We start from the raw sequence: 18,835 nt of genomic DNA, 5'->3' as shown, positions 1-18,835 counted from the left end.
GACCTTTATTTATTTATTCACTTAGGTTTGTTAGCTTTTAGCCTCTAGCCCAGCGATACAATTTAGTAGCATGCTTTGTATGAAGCAGGTTATAGAGCTCAAGCAGAATCCCATTACATTTTGTTCCATATGATAAAAAGACCCCTTCAGTAAACCAAACACTCACGCCATTTATCTCACATTTGCTGCTCAGAAATTGCAGCCGCGTAGGTTTGAGCATAAAAAATAACCCTCCATAACTGAAATTCCACTAACTGAAAAAACTCTGTGTGGCTGTGCAACTGACATGATTAATTACACAATTTAGTAATGTAGTATGATCCTTCGAGGGGGAGGACTGGGTTTGTTTTGCTCTTTATAAAATCTGGGTCTATTCATTATTGTCCACAGCTGGGCAATAAATAACTTGCCCTGTTTTGCATATGGTTTACTGTAGACTGATATGCAGTTCAACAATAACTTTGTGTGATTTATTAGGTGGGGAAGTGCGCAGTAGTTTTAAAAGCAAGTAGGTGGAATTTAATTGATAGTGATTGTCTGTGTCAATGTGCCACGTCCAATGTTATCAACTATTGCAGCAATTCCCATTGTTCTCCGTTGGCAGATATGTCAGACTGGACATCCAGCAGTTCTATTTTTTATTTAATTTTAAATGACCTGGAGTTTTCAATATATAAACCTACAGGTAAAGTCCTGGCCACACTAAAATTGATGGGGAAAAAAATAACATTGATTTCAGTGGAACCAGGATTTCACCTACAGACTGAACAAAGGGGAAGGAAGGAAGGAGGATAAAGTGGTGATCCTTGGGATACATGTGTCTGTGTGGGACACATTCATTCTGGTTCTCTGAGACTATTATTGCCTCTTGGATCTTTGACCATCTACTATTTTAATCTCATAACTGATGCCAGATTGAAGATTCTTTACCCTAGTAGCACATCTGATAATATTCACCACAGGGAGGGATAGCTTAGTGGTTTGAGCATTGGTCTTTTCAACCCGGGATTTTGGTCCTGCTAGTGAAGACGGGGGGCTGGATTTGAGATCCGTTCTAGGAAATAGGTATATCTCCAATTATTTTTTTTCCTTCCTCCTTTTTCTCTCCCTCCCAGCTGATGTTCCAGCACTCTCTTTTCCTTCATTAACACATTTTCTCCATCTTCCATCTCCCTGGAGTACCTTAGTATCTGATTCTGCTTACCGGGGCTTTTTATTTTTTTTAAACAAAACAAAATCATAACTTTGCTTTAGCATGTGGCTATGTGATAATTTTAGACCTTCTGCCTGCTCTGCATTTCAGAGCTTTCTTTACAAAGAAACTCTGAGCTCCTTTTTGTGTACAGTACTTTGTACCAACTTTCTTCACACATCTTAAGTCCCAGATGCAAGCATGTTCTTTGTATTTGTATGATACCTCACCTAATGTATGAACCACAAGATTGCTTTTAGGTCTTCTAGTCCATTCATAGCATTTATGTACTACCGTGATGGGCACTCTCCAAATACCACAGATAGATTTTGTTACCTACAAAATGTGTAGTTGAGTTCTCTATGAACTCTGCAGTTCTTCCATAGTTAGATAGCTTAGACAAGTATAAATGAGTACAATGTAGGTGATCACTGTACGCTTGCAAAACCATCTCGAACTATTAGGGATTAGGACAGAAGGCAGATTATCCCGCATTTGGCCACTGCAGGGTTTCTTGCCCCTTCTTCTGAAGCATTGGGTGCTGGCCACTGTCAGAGACGGATACTGGACTGATAGATCACAGGTCTGATCCTGTCTGGCAAATCCTAGGTTCCTATGCTTCTGGTTCTGCAACAGGTTCCAGTTTGGTACTTTAAGCAGACAGCATAATAAATGAATATTTTATATATATATATATATATATATATATATATATATATATATATATATATATTTGGCATTGAAGAAAAAGGGAAATTCAGTTTGGAACGATGGAAGCTGAGAAGAGCCGCATCGATTCAGTGCCCGATGCAGCAGAGCTCTTGGCAGAATCACTGCCTCTGGGAAAAGGAGTCCCAGTATAGATGTCTGTATGAAAATTTGTCTCTGCAGCTGGTCACACACACGTGGAAACTTGTAGTGGGAGCAGGAGAAAAAAAACATAATGGCTGACATGAGCTACCACAGCTTTGGTAGATGTGATATTCTTCGAGGTGCTGTTGGAATCAGCCTGGCACTGCTGCAAGCTTCCTAGCCAAGACCGTTAAAGGAGCAGATTTCTTTTTGAAATTGGGATCCCAAGAGGAAACTGGCAGCATCTCAGGCTGAACAGCAACACCAACTCCTTTCAACTAATTTCTTTAGCGTGACCAGCAATTCTTTCCTCCCAGCCAAAGTGACGTTGTTGCAGTTGCACTAGTTCCCAGTATTGCTACTTTCCCACTGTGCATGACATATGTACATACACAGATAAAAGCATCTGTGAGAAAGTGATCCTTAATGTGCAGCTAGTTATCCCTCAGAACCCATGCAGCCGTTCACATGCAATTAGTGTTTGTTTTAGGGATAGAACCTTGACTAGACACAAAGGTTTGCAAGGCCTCTGCATTGCAGGGGTGGATTTAAAACACAAGAAGATGTGGAGATCTCCTCAGCAAGACCAACACAGGAGATTTCAGGAGAGAAGTGGTCCAGGAAGACAGGGAGGACGCTTGGCACAGGGCTGGTGGGAGTCTGTGCTGAGTGCAGGGGCAGTGTGAAAGAAGACACAAGGCCTGGAATGGGAGGAGGACTCAAAAGGAGCAGTCAGCTCAGGAGAGAGGAATGAGAAGAGTGTAGGAGGGCAAAGTAGGGAGGGGGAAATGAGAGGAGAGGTATCTGTGGGGGCTGAGTCATGGGGAACCTTCAAGTGAGGATGAGAAGTTTGAACCTGATCATGATTCCAAAGTAGCGTCAACAACCTTCTTCCTACTAGATGCCCTTAAACTAAAGCACCAATAAGTGTGTTAGTCAGGAAAGAAAACAGATACCATCAATCATCATTACTGCCATGAACCAGAGTGAGAATTGTATCTTCTGAATCTTTTAGCTTATTGGATAGGCCCTGTTTTACAAAACCACAGCCCAGCTGATCAGGGCCACCTCGAGTGGGGGGGGGGAATTTGCCCCAGGCCCCGGGCCCCGCAGGGGCCCCCACAAGAGTTTTTCGGGGCCCCTGGAGCAGGGTCCTTCACTTGCTCCGTGGGCCCCGGTAATCTCTTGCGGGGCCCAGGCCCTCGGAGCGTCTTCCGCTCCAGGTCTTTGGCAGCAATTCGGCGGCAGGGGGTCCTTCTGCTCCTGGACCCGCCACTGAAGTGCCCCAAAGACCTGCGGTGGGGGGTCCTTCCACCCCGGGACCCACCACCGAAGTGCCAGGTCTTTGGTGGCAATTCGGCGGTGGGGGCCCCCCACTGCCGAAGACCCCAGGCCCCCTGAATCCTCTGGGCGGCCCTGCAGCTGATACAAACAGGCTTTGCATCCCTTCTGAGGCCTGGGTATGACAGTAGTGGAGCTGGGAATCAGAGGTGAATGAGAGAGAAAAGCTTTTAAGAGAGCATTCACTAAAGGTCAAATCCTGGACTGGCTGAAGTGGAGAGGATCGACACTGGTTTCAGGGCTGAGCAGGATGGTCTGGGACCAACATGGCTATAACACTGCGCACATAAATTAGTTCCATGTTTTATTTTTCAGGTGAGGTTGTGTTAGGTGTTTGTACTGATTTAAAAATAATAATAATAATAATACAGCTCCTGGTCCATTTTTAGTCAGCAGGGCTTTTTATTATTATTCCATGCTGGCTCCTAACGGGAAGTAAATGTCTAACCAAGAGATGATTATCACTGTATAATCTGGGTCCTGAGAGAGACAAGGAGCTTTTTAGAAATATGGACATGGCAAACGGTTTGATTAAATAAAATCCCTTGTAACCCTTTTAAATTGAATTGATGTGATCTAAACAGACAATGAAGGGCAGCAGGAAGCATTTGCTCTCTGGGGGAGGAGCAGGGCAGAGGTGATAAAACAGCAGTTGATCAAATTTATATGTTCTGAGCAGTAATTTTTCTTACCCTTAGTAGGAGGCATCTTGTAATGAATCTTAGGTAATTTAAATATAAAGAATTATTTCTCTTTGTGATGTATTGTTATTAGTGTATTCTTCAGGCTGTAGCCCACGAAAGCTTATGCTCAAATAAATTTGTTAGTCTCTAAGGTGCCACAAGTACCCCTGTTCTTTCTTCAGACACAGTATCTTAATTCAGAAGGGCACTGCTATTTATTTATTTAAATGTTTCTGGCTCTATACTAGGCTCTGGGGTGGAGGAAGTGTTATTAGAATCAGCCCAATGGCTGTATGCTGGGTAACGACATGACATAACCGGCAGCTTTATTGTTCCACTGATGCTTTCCCTGTAGCATCAAAGGGTACGTCCAGATTACCCGCCGTATCGGCGGGTAGCGATCGATTTTTCAGGGATCGATATATCGTGTCTCATCTAGACGTGATATATCGATCCCCGAACACGCGTCCGTCGACTCCGGAACTCCACCAGAGCGAGCAGCGGTAGCGGAGTCGACACGGGGAGCAGCGGACGTAGATCCCGTGCTGTGAGGACCCGAGGTAAATCGATCTAAGATACTTCGACTTCAGCTACGCTATTCACGTAGCTGAAGTTGCATATCTTAGATCGATACCCCCTCCCCCCAGTGTAGACCAGCCCAAAGAATTTAGGTCCCACTCCTGCTGCTTTCCCACGTGTAGGCAGTTAAAGGATCAGAGCATGAGATTATAAACTCTTTATAAACTCAATATTTATCATTTTTAAAATCTCATATTTTAAAGCCAATTTTATGAGCTTTGGGGCCTGACTAAATGTTTTTGAATGCTTAGAATTGGCAATATTTGATAAATGGCACTTCCCAAACCTTGTCCATGACTCTCTGCTGGGATCCACTGCCACTGACTCCTGTGTCAATGCAGAGACCCACTGATGTCCACATACAGGACTGGGGCCTCACAGTCTAAAGACTGCAACCTGCATCATTACCTTGGTGACTGAGAGCATGGTGTTTGGCCTACAGGAGCACTGCATAATTGTTTTAGCATCCCTATCCGTTGTAGAAACACCCCTGGTCCAGCAGCGATTACACTACCATAAATCAAACTAGCACATACACATTCTGCCCCCAATCACCTAGAGCACAGATGACTCTGGAAATTAGCATTTAGACAATGTACAACTGCACCTCACAAAATATGACAATGAGCAGGTATACTTCCATTTCAGCTTAATCCAATTGCTTTACAAATGCTGCTAGCTTCGCAAATGACCCACAGTCAAGACTACACAGTCTTCAGAGTGGCTTGAAAGAGAGCTCATTGCCTTCTATGAAATGGAATCAGGGGCGGCTCTAGCTTTTTTGCCGCCCCAAGCATGGCAGGCAGGCTGCCTTCCGCGGCACACCCGTGGTCCCGCGGCTTTGGCGTACCCGTCGCCGAATTGTCGCCAAATCCATGGGACCGGCAGACTTCCTGCAGGCAAGCTGCCGAAGACTGCCTGACTGCCGCCCTCGCAGGGACCGGCAGGGTTCCCCCCGTGGTTTGCCGCCCCAGGCGCACACTTGGAGTGCTGGTGCCTGGAGCCGCCGCTGAATAGAATATTTCTGTCAACCTAGTTTATTCTCTTAAATTGTACCTTTGCCAAGAAATACAGCCACCAGCATTGTAGGGATCTTATATTAGGACAGACCTTCTGCAAGAGAGAGACACTCATCTGAAAGGAAATGTGTATTCATCATACTAAGCCATTATGCTCCTTCTTTCCTTCCTTCCTCCCTCCCTGTGGCTATATCCATCTCTTATTATTCTCCTCCAACCAGAGAATCTCCCCTGGGGGCTTATGAGCATGTTTCTTTATTTGCTTTCTAATCTTTACGTTTCAAAACCACATTTTCCCTTCCCCAAATCTCCTGGACTTTTCATCATTTCTCCCCTTAAAATTAAAAACTAAATCTGATGAAATTACATGTAAATGCTGCGTTTTCTGGGATGTGCTGTTCTCAGAGTTCCTGACTGTTTTACGGCTGCAGCAGTGTACAAGAGGGATTTCTTGGAGTGGGGAGAGAGGGAGGGAAATCCTGGGGATAAAATCCAGGCGTTACATTGAGCTTCTCAGGGCAACAGTGCAAAAGACAGTGCTGGAGCTTCTTATTCACCCTTTACTGACTAGGGCCCCAATCCTGCAAGCTCTTCCGTGTTTGTAGGCTTACACCACTCCAGTCCTAGAATCTATGAATCTATGAGTGAACAGGTTTCAGAGTAGCAGCCGTGTTAGTCTGTATCCGCAAAAAGAACACGAGTACTTGTGGCACCTTAGAGACTAACAAATTTATTTCAGCATGAGCTTTCGTGAGCTACAGCTCACTTCTTTGGAGCTGTAGCTCACGAAAGCTTATGCTGAAATAAATTTGTTAGTCTCTAAGGTGCCACAAGTACTCCTGTTCTTTTTGAGTGAACAGGGCTCTGCATGGGCACAGGTACTGCCTACATGGATGCAGCTTGCAGGATCTCTGGTTATAGCATGGGAATGGGGTTTTATGCTGCATTAGAAATAGGGCCAAATTCTAGCCACCAGGAATTTGATTTGGTACATGCAAAAAAAACCTGTGGAGAGTGGGGAAGGTTTTCTGTCCCAATCCTCTCTTCCCCTAAAACCAGCAGAGAAGGTGCTCTACACGTTCCCCCATGACAGAATCCTAACAGTCCGGGAGGGCGGGAGGAGGAATCCCACTGGTTTGGGTACACACAGCTACACACGTACGCAGTCCTCCCTGCACAGGTCATTCCTGCACCTATCAGGAGGAAGTGCGGGCATTGCCAGTCTGAACCGGGCACAGAGTGTTGCTGCTGTTTGGAAGTGTGTGTGTGCACCTGTTCTAGAGTAACAGATGCAGAGAAGATAAATTTGGCCCATGGTTTGGAGCTACAGAGTCCACTGAGCCCCAGTTACATGTGTGGACGCTAATCTCTCTCTTATTGCCTCCTATATTAAAACAGGTCAGGTCTTTACTCTGTGCCAATGGAGATGCAAATTGGCATCTGCATGCAGTGTAACATTTCACACTGGCCTGTGTTCCCATTAACAGCAGCACCCACCTCCTATCCCAGGTGTACTAGCTGGTGACAGGAGGATCACATGGGATGGAAAGGAAGGCCTGGCTGGCAGGGCCTCAATAGCCCCATTCTAACTCATCAGCATGCAGGTTAGGGATGATGCACAGAGAGGGAAGCCTGCAGTGTCCCCACATACTCTTTAGGAATCAGTGTATACTGGACTTCACCCTCCAGGGGCCCTGCTTACCTCAGATTCTGGAGCACTGAATTCCATATTTCAGGTGGTTCCATATTTCAGTCCAGCCATGAGAGATTTGTACAGTTCCACTTTGCTGCTCTCTAGATAATCTGTCTGCAATAAAAATCACAGGGAAGTGTGTTCTAGTACTGACCCTTCAAAATAGCCTCTAGGGATCCTCTAGTTAACCTGCATGATTTGGGGGCCAGAGTGGGTCTGGGGGAAGGAGGTTAGATCATTAGCAGAAGTAGTAATTACAACCATAAACGAGGCATAAAACCTGAAGTTTCGGGGCATGAACCCAACGACCAGGGTCTAAGAGACAACTTTCTCTGGGGGCAGGTTATCTCACAACTGCCTAGTGCAGATTTTATTCCTCTGAAGTGGCTGTTACTGACCACTTCTGGAGACACCGGAACACAGGCATTGCCAGACTGAAAAAATGCCTGTATTACTTTTTATGAATATCATGTACAGTGCTGTCTGACTAAAGCTCCCAGAGACAAAATAAATCATGTCTTGTTGAAACCTCAGCAGGGTCCAAAGTTGGACCTGCTGAATTAGTCATAGTTGATACCTGTAACCCAGGTCCTGGTCTAAGAGTGGGTGAATTGCAGAATTCCACTCCAAGAAAGGTAAAGGCCTGAGGACTCACACCTTTGTGGGGTGTACTCAGAGAATCCCCAAGAAGAGACAGCAGGGCAGCTACCATCTGTAATGATCACCTAACTAATCTGCCTCCCACATTAGATCACATCTTATTTTGTTTAATTAATTATGGTAACTCTGAATACTCATATGCATCTCCAATCCCTTTTTAAAATCTCGCTAAGTTATTGTCCTCAATGACTTCCTGTGGCAATGAGTTCTACAGTCTAACTACACATGGATGTGACAGAGTATTTCCTTAGTCCAGACAGGATGGTGAACCAGAGAAATCTCAAGCCTGATTCAGTCTAGCAATTCCTATGAGCTATAACATAATTTTAGCTTATTATTTTTAGCTGTTAAGCACTGAGAACATGCTCAGCACTGTTACAAGATACATAGAGCAGATAGACTCTAGCCCAGAGAGCTTATAATGTGAACAAGAAAAAGAATCCCAGAGCAGGGAATAGCTGATGGAACCTTAGCCTGGCTTTGGCATTCCTACACTGTTGTTAAACACAAATGACATACACTGTTTTAATTCTGCACTAAATTAATGTTCCTTCTGAATGTGTATATTATATATATCTAGTGGCCTTATATAAAGAGAAGTAATCTTACAAACAACTGTGATGTGCATGCTGTGACATTTTATACACTCCCCCATGACCTTTGCTTTGCTAACACAATGTTTAATCCATTTTAAACCCTAATATAATCATTTTTAAGTAAATCATGTTCCAAACTGGCTGACTTTCACAGAGCTCCCATCTGGAAGGACGGAGCCATTCAGAGGTTCTAGCCCAGGCAAAACTGATGTGATTTTTCTCTGCTAAAACGATACTTTGTTCTTTACATACGTATACTATATGATCCCTCTGGCTGGGCTCTCTCTTGTTCTCCTCCCCCTTAGCCTTGTAAAATATCAACCAAGAATCTACAATAAGCTACTTTGTGTACAGACTATTTGGCCTGTAATGGTCAAATTCCAGGTGGTGCTGAGCATAAACACCTGCCATAAAACTCCAAACAGTAAGGGGAGCCTTTCTCTGACTTTGTGGGGGGGCTCATTTGGGATTGCCCCTAAATCCACAAGCAGGTCTTTGCACAGCCATTAATGATGGAGCCAGATTGCTTAGGGCCAGGGGTGTGGTTTGTGGTCTCTTGTATACTTCTGGGCCCTGCTTTAGCCCCCATGCAGTGCTGAGATCCAAACCAGATTTCCAGAGTCTCCCGAGCCACTGCTATAGCCACAAGACTATCCTTCCTCCTCTCGCCATATATTTCTACAGGTTGAACTTCTCTAGGCCGGCACCCAGGGCCGGTGCAACCATTTAGGCGACCTAGGTGGTCGCCTAGGGAGCTAGGATTTGGGGGGCAGCATTTTCTTCAGCAGCGACCATGGTGGCCGGATCTTCGGCTGCCCCAGTTGCCGCTGGCATTTAGGCGGAGGGACCTGGGGCAGGGGGAGGGCCGCCTGCAGCAAGTAAAGGGTGGGGCAGCACGCAGGGGAACTCCCTGCCCCAGCTCACCCCTGCCCCACCTCCTCCCCGAGCACGCCGTCGCCGCTTCATTTCTCCTGCCTCCCAGGCTTGCGGCACCAATCAGCTTAGGCATCGCAAGCCTGGGAGGCGGGAGAAGTGAAGCAGTGACGGCGTGCTCGGGGAGGAGGTGGGGCAGGGGGGGTGCCGCAGGGCGGAGGGGGGGAGCTGCCATGGGGGGGTGCCTCAGGGCAGAGGAGGGGGGAGGGCGCAAGGTGGAAGTTTCGCCTAGGGCACGAAACATCCTTGCACCAGCCCTTCCGGCACCCTCAGGACCTGACAGGAATTTGCCGAACCACAGGAGGTCAATGCAGAATGCCAGCGGGTCTCCATAGGCCCAAGAAGTAGGAGTGGGGGGGGGGGTGCTGCAGCACCCCCAGGCTTTGCTCCCAGCGTTGCCTCCCGCCTGGGGGCCCAGCTGCCAGCCGGGGTCCTGACCGCTGGCCCCCTGCCCAGGGGCTCCGAAGCTGTCTCCAGGTCCTCCCCCTCCGTCCCGAAGCTTGAACGCCATGGATCAGCTGTTTGCAGTGCTCCGGAAGCACTGCGCGGGAGGAGGAGGAGGTGGTAAGTGCAGGTCTGCTGGCGCACAAGAGGCACAGGGGGAAGAGGGAGCTTGGTGCTGGTGGATGCACCACACCCACTAATTTTTCCCCATGGGTGCTCCGGGGCTGGAGCACCCACGAATTCGGCGCCTATGCAGGACCACGGATGTTGCTGGATCAGGGAGTGCTGGATTAGAGAGGTGCAACCTGTATTACATTAATGACACCTGAACAAAGTTTGCGGTCCCTTTGAAATAATGGGATAAGCCACTCCCAGTAAAATTGCACAGGTTTTCCGAACCATGGTTTGTGGGTTTAAAAAATATATATATTTTTTTAGATTTAAAAGTTGTTAAAGCTAAACCTGCCACTACTCCTTTGTTGCCATTTCTCATTCCTTTTTTCGCTTGTTATCAGACTGGCATGTTTAGCTTTGAAGGATTCGCCTTTAGTATCTGAGAGGACACAGAATTATTCAGAACAAATCTTGGTTTCTTTGATATATTTTTTAAGTGAGATAATCTTATCCTCCCACCCCAGATGTGTTAGCAGAAAGACACGGAGACTGCTCAGTCCTCTTCAGCATGTCTGACTCACTCTCAGGGCTGTGGTATTTACACGTGTTTATATTGCCATGGTGACTATTTTTGTTCTCTATAAATCAAAGCACTTTAAAATGAAAAGGGCCATTGATAGTGGCACACACACACACTGACTTCATATCCATGATTGAACATCGTGACTCTGAGCATCCTGTGCATTCATTTTCTTTATGAAGATGACACATGGCAATTTACCAATACGTAACAAGTCTTTGGGGCAGCAGTTACATCTCTGTTGCTTTAAATAACTGGCAAAGTCTTGCCTTTCCCCCCCAACAGAATTAGTGTATGCAGCTGCTATAAATAATAATAAATAGAGTCTTAAAAGGCTCAAGCCAGTGCCCTTCTGCTGACTGCACTGGGTCCATAGCTGGGCCTTTCATTCTGAAGGATCCCAATGAGCTTTACAAAGTTTCAGCTGAAACATAAATGATACATAGGGATCACTTCAGATACTATATACTGCTTAAAAGCTCATGGGAACACTATACAGTAATATGGGACAGAAAGCAAAGAATATCGTACAGCCAGAGGAATTTTAGGTAGGCAAAATTTGGCCAGAACACCAGAATTAACACTCCTCACTCTTATGAAAAAGTGCCAGAGGATTTTTAAGGACCATGCATGCTAGGTAAGCACACACGATATTACTGCTGTGCCTCTGTTTCCTCTCACATCCCAGCCCCACTCTTTTGTCATCGTCTTCATTACATCATCTGTGAAATTAAATTGTAAGTTATTTCAGGGCAAGGCCCTTGCACTATTTACCTTTATTGCTTGCCGCCGAACACACTGTTGGATATCAGGTAATAATGAAATATTAATACTACACACAGATGAATGGATGTATAGATGCATGTACAACCCATTCTAGTGGCTCAGTGTTTATTTAAAGAGAAAATTCACCCAGGTAAGCCAGTTTTAGGCTCAATAAGCCATTTCTTTGATATCAGCCAAAGCTGGAAATGAATAAGGACTGTTAAACCTTCTCTAGGTTTAAATCAAAATTTAAACATTTCCTTTAATTTTAGTAAAATACTGTATGGTTTAAAGTGCATTTTAATTTGACTAATAAAAAGGTTGCAGGGACATGAAAGCTAGACAGTGAACTATTTGACCAATGATGAGGGAGGGATACTAGGGCCTGGTCTACACTAAGGGCGGGGGTCGAACTAGGGTACGCAAGTTCGAACTACTTACCCATCCAGACGCCGCGGGATCGAAGTCTGCGGCTCCAAGGTCGACTCCGCCACCGCCGTTTGCAGTGGTGGAGTTCCGGAGTCGACCGGAGCGCGCGGGGAGTTCGAACTATCGCGTCTAGATTAGACGCAATAGTTCGAACTCCGAGAAGTCGAACTCACCGCGTCAACCCACGCGGTAAGTGTAGACATACCCTGAGACATCAACATCATGAGATCAGTGTTAACACAGTTAAGATGTAGCTCTCTTGCCATAAAATTGACCAGTTATATAGCCCTGTATAACAGTTGTTGGTGATACTTTGTTTGTTTGTTTGTTTAGCTATGAGGAACAAACAAACAAACAAACAAACAATCTCTTACAATTCTACAGAAGTTTTTATATGGAAGTCTCCCCAGCTGCTTTTCAACCTACATGTACAGGATTCACATCACCAAAATCCAGTTGTCTCTTAAACAGAAGAGCACACGACAACTTCTTAAAAAAACTGGACATGTATGAAAAATTTCATATCCAGTTGCAGCTACAGGGGGGAATTTAGGGAGGGAGAATGGAATTACTTGTGTTGTGATTTTTCAACATAGGCTTGCACAGCGCCTGGAGCTTGGCACAGTTGCAGCGCTGCGCTGCTGGCCCAACTGCAGCTGCAAACACCAAAGCGCTGCAAAACCACAACCAGCGCGGGGCTGCAGCCCTGCCGGCAGGGCGCAGCGAGTGCAGCGCTGGTGACTGAAAGGCAGCCGCAGGGTGCCTCAGCGCTGCAAGCTCCCACCAGTGCTCCTCACAAGCCTAGAATAACATCTGTCTCCAAATCAGCTTGATCCTCCCATTCCTGTTCAGTGCACTCAGCTGCTCTGCTCTCAGGTACTGCTCTAATGCACTGCAAATTTAAATCTCTTGCTGTTTGCTGCAGCCAGGCCAGGTGTGCAGTGCAATCAGTTAATCAGTTACAGGTTACAGGTAACCATGCCTCCACAATGCTGCAGCCCCGGTGAGGTCAGGTGCCGAGGGTGGTTTGGGCAGCAGGTTTGTGCAGGATGAGGCTGTTGTTTGGGGGTGCGTCTGTTCGAGCAGCTGCGCTTTGAGCTGAGAGCAGATATCGGGCTTTGGGAGCGGGCCATCGGCAGTGGATAGAATGCAGCCATCAAGTGCCTATTACAAATGCAGAGAGTGCCTAGAAGAAAGCCGGTGTGCCTTACAAAGCCCCGAGAGACCGCAGATCCGATTAATTGGATACCTGCCGTTGCCGGGAGATGTGGAACAGGACCTGGGGTGACCTGTGATGCTGGGGACAGGAGGGGAGAGAGGAGGAGGGGGGGGGAGGAGAGGGGGAGGAGGAGGAGGAGGGGAGGAGAAGAAACCAGAGATGGGAGGGAAGATTCCCCCAGGGGCTGCTCAGAGGACAGGCAGGAGCTCAGGTCAGCAGCCAGGCCAGCAGCAGCAGAGGCAGGCAGGACAGCAGGAGCACAGGCAGGCCAGGCAGGTGGGTGGAAACTGGGTGGTTTTTGGGGGCATGTATTTTCTGGAGGGAGGGGTTGATGATGGAATGCATGGATGTTATCATTCATGGGAGTCGCTGTATATGGCTCTATATATCTATGGATCAGCTCTTCAGGTAAGAGCCAGCATAAGGCAGAGCCGTGAGGGTAGGCACGCGCCCTGACTGGCCCCTGTCCCAGTGCCGGTCTGTCATCCCTTGTCGACCACCTGGGGGCGGCGTCGGGCCATTCAGCGCCCACGAGCTCCAGGCGGAGAAGTGCTTGCAGCGCGCCCCTCGCGGAAAGGGTTCTCTAAGTGCTCTAACATTCCTTACAGGGTTCCAGGAGGAATTGAGAAACTGAAAAAAGAAAGAGAAAAAATGAAAAGAGTTGGGAGATAGATTACCAAGATCACCAGATCACCTCATCATCCCTAACACTCTCAAGCTACCCAACCCAGCTCTCTCCTCCACTTCTCCCTCTCTCACTCACTCCTCCCTCTTTTTCCTTCATTTTTTTTCCTTTTGAGTGAGTTTTCTTTGAGTGAGAAAGAGCAAGTGAGAACTCAGTGTAAAGAACTGTCTGGGTGTAGTAACTACAATGCTGCCTGTGTCAAGTCTGTGCTATTTCTGTTGTGTGTTGTCTGATCTGACTGTACAGTGACCTGTCAAAACATCAGAAGAGCTTCAAAGAAAAAAAAAAAGAGGAAAAACAAAGAGAAAAAATTGAAAAAACTGAGAACAGAGAAAGAGCAGAAGAGAAAGAAGAGAGAGAGAAAAGAAAAGAGAGAAAGCAAAAGAAAGCAGAGAAATGGCAGTGGCCAAGCTGAAAAGCAGAGGGCTGCTGCAAGGAGCAAGCTGCCACGGGCGCATATAAGTCACTATTGCCCCAGCAGAGCACCACTGCCGTGCTAGCCCCCCACTGCCCCCCCCCCCCCCGCCCCGTCCAATGTCCCACCAACCCCACCACCTTTCCCCCTTACCACTCCCCAGTACCCCCACCTCACAACCACTCCCCTACCCACCCCACCACCCCCACACCACCAACCCACACCACCACCCCCACCATGCCCCCCATGCCCCAGTATATATGCACAGCAGCCATTCATTAACAATCAACATGGCATATGCATATGCATGACTGTACAGAACTTACACACCCACACACTGCAAACTTTGTGTTAATGAAATGTTGTGTGTCTGTCTGTCTGTCAAGGTCTTTTTCTTTTTCAAAAAACAATTTCTTGCTTCAAAAACAGTCTTTATTATAGCAGATAGTGAAAAAGGCTTAGAAAAGAAAAGAAGCACTGCTAAAAATAATATTTATATTATGGATATATAGAAATAGTGTAATAAGTGCAATGCAATGCATGCAGTGGGCAGCACATTACTGCTGTTGGCTTTCAGCCTCAAATTCTTCCCCTCTTTCAATCCTAATCCCTGCCCTCCCCTGTCCCTAGCCTCTCTATTAGCCCTGCTCTCCTGCTCTGCATATTCAGCCTCCACTCTGCTCCTCATGGGTGTACCACCTTCCTTCACCCTTCCTCCCCCTTCACACAATGATTATACAGCAAGCGCCAGGAAGCTATGGGATTGCCCTGGGATGCCCCTACAAAACATCTCCAGATAGAACCTGCTTTCCGCCCAAAAGCCTCCAGCCAGCACATTTCAAGCCGCTCTCCACAGTCATTCTGCTCCCCTCTCGGTCCTTGCCTTGTCCTTCTTCCTTTCATGAGCCAAGGTCCAGAGCAGTATGGGTGATGGGGGGGGGCAGGATCACAGGGATCACAGTGGGCACCCCTACTGTGATCTTCCTGTCTGGGAAATCCTGTCTTCTGCCTCTTCCTGAACAGGCCATCAGGCCACTGCCTGCATTGCACAAGATCCACTGTGCTGCCAGCCTGTGCCCATTGTGTGTGACATCAATGAATCCCGTGAACCATCCAAGCGCCTGGAATACGAGAAATACCCCTACTACTCTGATGCGAGAGGGGCAGCAGGGGTGGGGATATCGAATATGATATCCCCGCATCTCCTATCCCATTTGCCCACCCATTCCAAGCCCCAAGCCATCCACAATGTCACTTTCTCCCCAGTCTTTCTCTCTTTGCCTTGGATGCGCGATTAATTGCCTTGCAAATCCGAAAAGCGATCATTTGCAAACTTCCCGGTCGACGAACCGGGACGCCCGACCGACCCATCTTGCCATTGCCACCATGCCATCTTCCAACAGCCACACCCCACTCCTCGTGGCAGTCAATCTTGTGTCCTTGCGCTGTGGCCTTGAGAGTCACACAGCAGCCAGAAAGTGGAAATGTCATGAAGTTCCAAAGAAAGTTCTGCACCTGCTGCCCATCCAGATCCATCACGATGATCTTCCACCACAGTGCTCCCACCACGAGCCAAAGCGCGCCAGAGAGCAAGCGGGCGTCAGCGGGTGCGTGAATGCCGCATATGCCTAAGCACTCCATTGTCGAACAAATCCATATTGATATCATTCACCCGGACTCCTCACTCACTTCAGCTTGGAGCTGAAGGAATCAGTGCTGGGTGCGTGTTGTGCTGTGAGTCCTCACAGATCAGCAGCTCATTCCCGGGCTCCATTTTCAGAACAGAGCGAATCAGAGAGAGTAGAGAGAGACCACAAAGGCATGGCCAAACGCTGCGGAATGAATGATGATGGGATGTGATGCCACGGGCGGGCTAGCGGGCGCGGAGCGGAATGACACCACCTTTCCCTCTTCTTCCTTCCCCAGCGCCAGCGCCCAGGCGCCAAAATGGACGGGTGTTCTGTGGGATAGCTATAGCTGCACACAATCTGCCTCAACAGCTGGTGTGGAGTGCTGCTGGTGTGGCCACTGCAGCGCTGCTGTGGTGCACACACCACCGCTGGCGCTGGCACTACTGCATGAGCAGCGCTGTAACTCCCAGCGCTGCAACTTGTAAGTGTAGCCAAGCCCCTAGGATCTTTAAAGGCCACAATTGCATAAAGTGCAGGTGATTAATAGCTTAACTGGCTAATTGGTCAGATTTTAAGGGACAATTTAACTCATGCCTAAATTATTAAAATGATCATATTCTTAAATTTCTCCTGGCTGGCTGTTCTGATTTACACAAAGCTGGGTGCAATTCCGGCCACACTGAAACCCTGATTGATAAAACATTTTGAAAGGTTTAGCTTAGGAGTGCTGGAACGGATAGAAAATGAGTAAAGATTCAGAGATAACCCCTGATGGTAGTTCAACAAAGAACAGCCAAGCAAAAGCACAGAGAAACCAGATCAATTAACTGGAAGACAACAAATGCAGATAAAGAAATCTTCAGCGGCAGAGGGAGGGATGTTTTTCAGAGGGGAAGGGTTGAGGAATTTTTTTATAAAAATGAATGCACCACACAGGCATTTTCTATTTTCCCCCCTAAAGATCTTGATCTTGAGGTTTCTCCCTCCCCGCCCATGTGTCTTTTCCTTGAGACCAAGGGCCCTATTTTTCATTGTCCTGTATATTGTGCTAGTGCAAAGTAAGTGCAGAGTGCAGCCATACCAGACTGGATGCAAGGTGCAGGGCAGTGGAGAACCTGGGGCCAAAGTGGTGATGTGGCTTTGTTACAGAGTGTAACAGACACACGCAGAGTAGAGAAAGTCTCTGGAGAAAGAGGTCCAGAGCCTCCCTTCTCTAGTGAGAGTTCCCTGCACATGGATATTAAGGGCTGGATTCTGATCCCCCATACTCCTGTGGAAATTTAACTCCCTGAGCAATCTCACTGGGAATGAGCAGTCCCTAAGGGTTGGGTGGTATCAGAGCAGATTCTGGATCGAAACGTGTGATCAAAATCTTTGACCCAAACTAGATGCAACAAACAGATTCAAAACAAAGGTTAAACATTTTTCTCTGTGTGCTGTCAGACACAGTTGCTGTGCTCTCCAAATTTCTTATGAGCGCTTCAGAACACTGCTCTTGCCTAAATGCCATGCAAATGTGAACTCCTGCCCCTGCGTATTGTTCACACGGGGCAATTTAAAACAGTTTAACCCAGATTTTAGTGCTTGGAACAGCCATGTTGACCTTTTAAGTATTTGAATTTTTAAAACACTTAGAACAGCATTCCCTAAATTCCTTGGAGAGCTTAGTATTTCAGAGGGGGCACTAGCCTTCTCTGAGACCTGGTCCTAAGGAGAATCTGCTCAGGCACCACACAATCTTTCAGGATTCCTATGGCATGTCTTACTTAGAGCAGTAGGCTCTGGTTGTTAGGCCTAGAGGTGGCAGCCTAAGGAGAGAAGAATTCAATCCCCCTTGATGCCTGTCTCAGTCCATTCCACGCCTTATTTAATAGACCCCCTGAAACTGCATATATTTTCCAAAAAAGTGTTGTTCAAATTACAACCCTGGTCAGCCTCAGCTGGAGTCAATGGGAGCCTCAGCTAAGTACCTCTGACAATCAGGCCAAAGGCATCAAGGTGGGCATCCAAGAACAAAGGCACCAAAATCAAGGGCCACTTTTGAAATTGTGTCTCGGCAAAGTTGCCAATCTCTTGCAGGAGGTACTTTTAGTCTGCAAGATGCAGAAAGATTAAAGGCTTGTCCCAGTGAGAAAGTTGCACAGGCATAATTTGTGTGAATTTGTGCATACTTGAATTAGTGCAAAAGGTTGTGTAGACACTTATTTCAGTTTGAAACTGCTTTATTTTCATTTATCTTAAATCAAGAGGTTTACGCTAAACCAACATAAGCCAGGCCTGTACCAAACAAGAGCTTTCACACAGATGTTTGCATTGGTTTAACCATATTGGTTTAGAAGCCTATTCAAGTTATACCAGTGCACTTTTCTCATATAGGTAAACCTAATGTAAATGTTTTCCATTTAGGTAAACTTAATATAAACATTAGAATCATTTGAGATAAACACTTGAGAAACAACAGTCTGGTTCAAAGCTGGCAAATAAGTTCCCTGTTCCTTACTAATGGGGATGTACAGTTACAGGGGATATGGACACCACAGCAGTGTTGTGTATGCAATAGACTATGTTGTGCATGCAATAAACTAATAAAATAAATAAATACATAAAAATAGTGTGTTAGATGCTATCTGCACACTTAACATCATTGATAAAGGAGAAATAACACACTATAGTTATAAAACTGGCAATGGAGAGAAGGGGGAAAAAATTTAGATCCAAAATCATCCATGGAAAACCGGAATCTGAGACTCCTGCAGTTCTCCCTGCAAGGAGGTCCTTGTATGAGGCACGAAAAAAAGAACAGGAAAGTTAGGTCATCCAAGGTACCATTAATAGAGGCAGGCTTTTCAGCTAATACTCTCAATATGTTGCCACCAGTTCTGTCTTCTATCACTGAGTGGCTCTTCAAACCTGGGAGCTTGGCTGTCAAGGGAAACACATACCCCGCTCCGAACAGGTCCATGTGAAGTGTCCAGCCACAGCCAGCCAAGAGAAATAGACAGATT

This window comes from Mauremys reevesii, linkage group 4 (assembly GCF_016161935.1).
Source record: "Mauremys reevesii isolate NIE-2019 linkage group 4, ASM1616193v1, whole genome shotgun sequence".
Classification (NCBI taxonomy): Eukaryota; Metazoa; Chordata; order Testudines; family Geoemydidae; genus Mauremys; species Mauremys reevesii.
Note: the sequence above shows the minus strand (reverse complement) of the source record.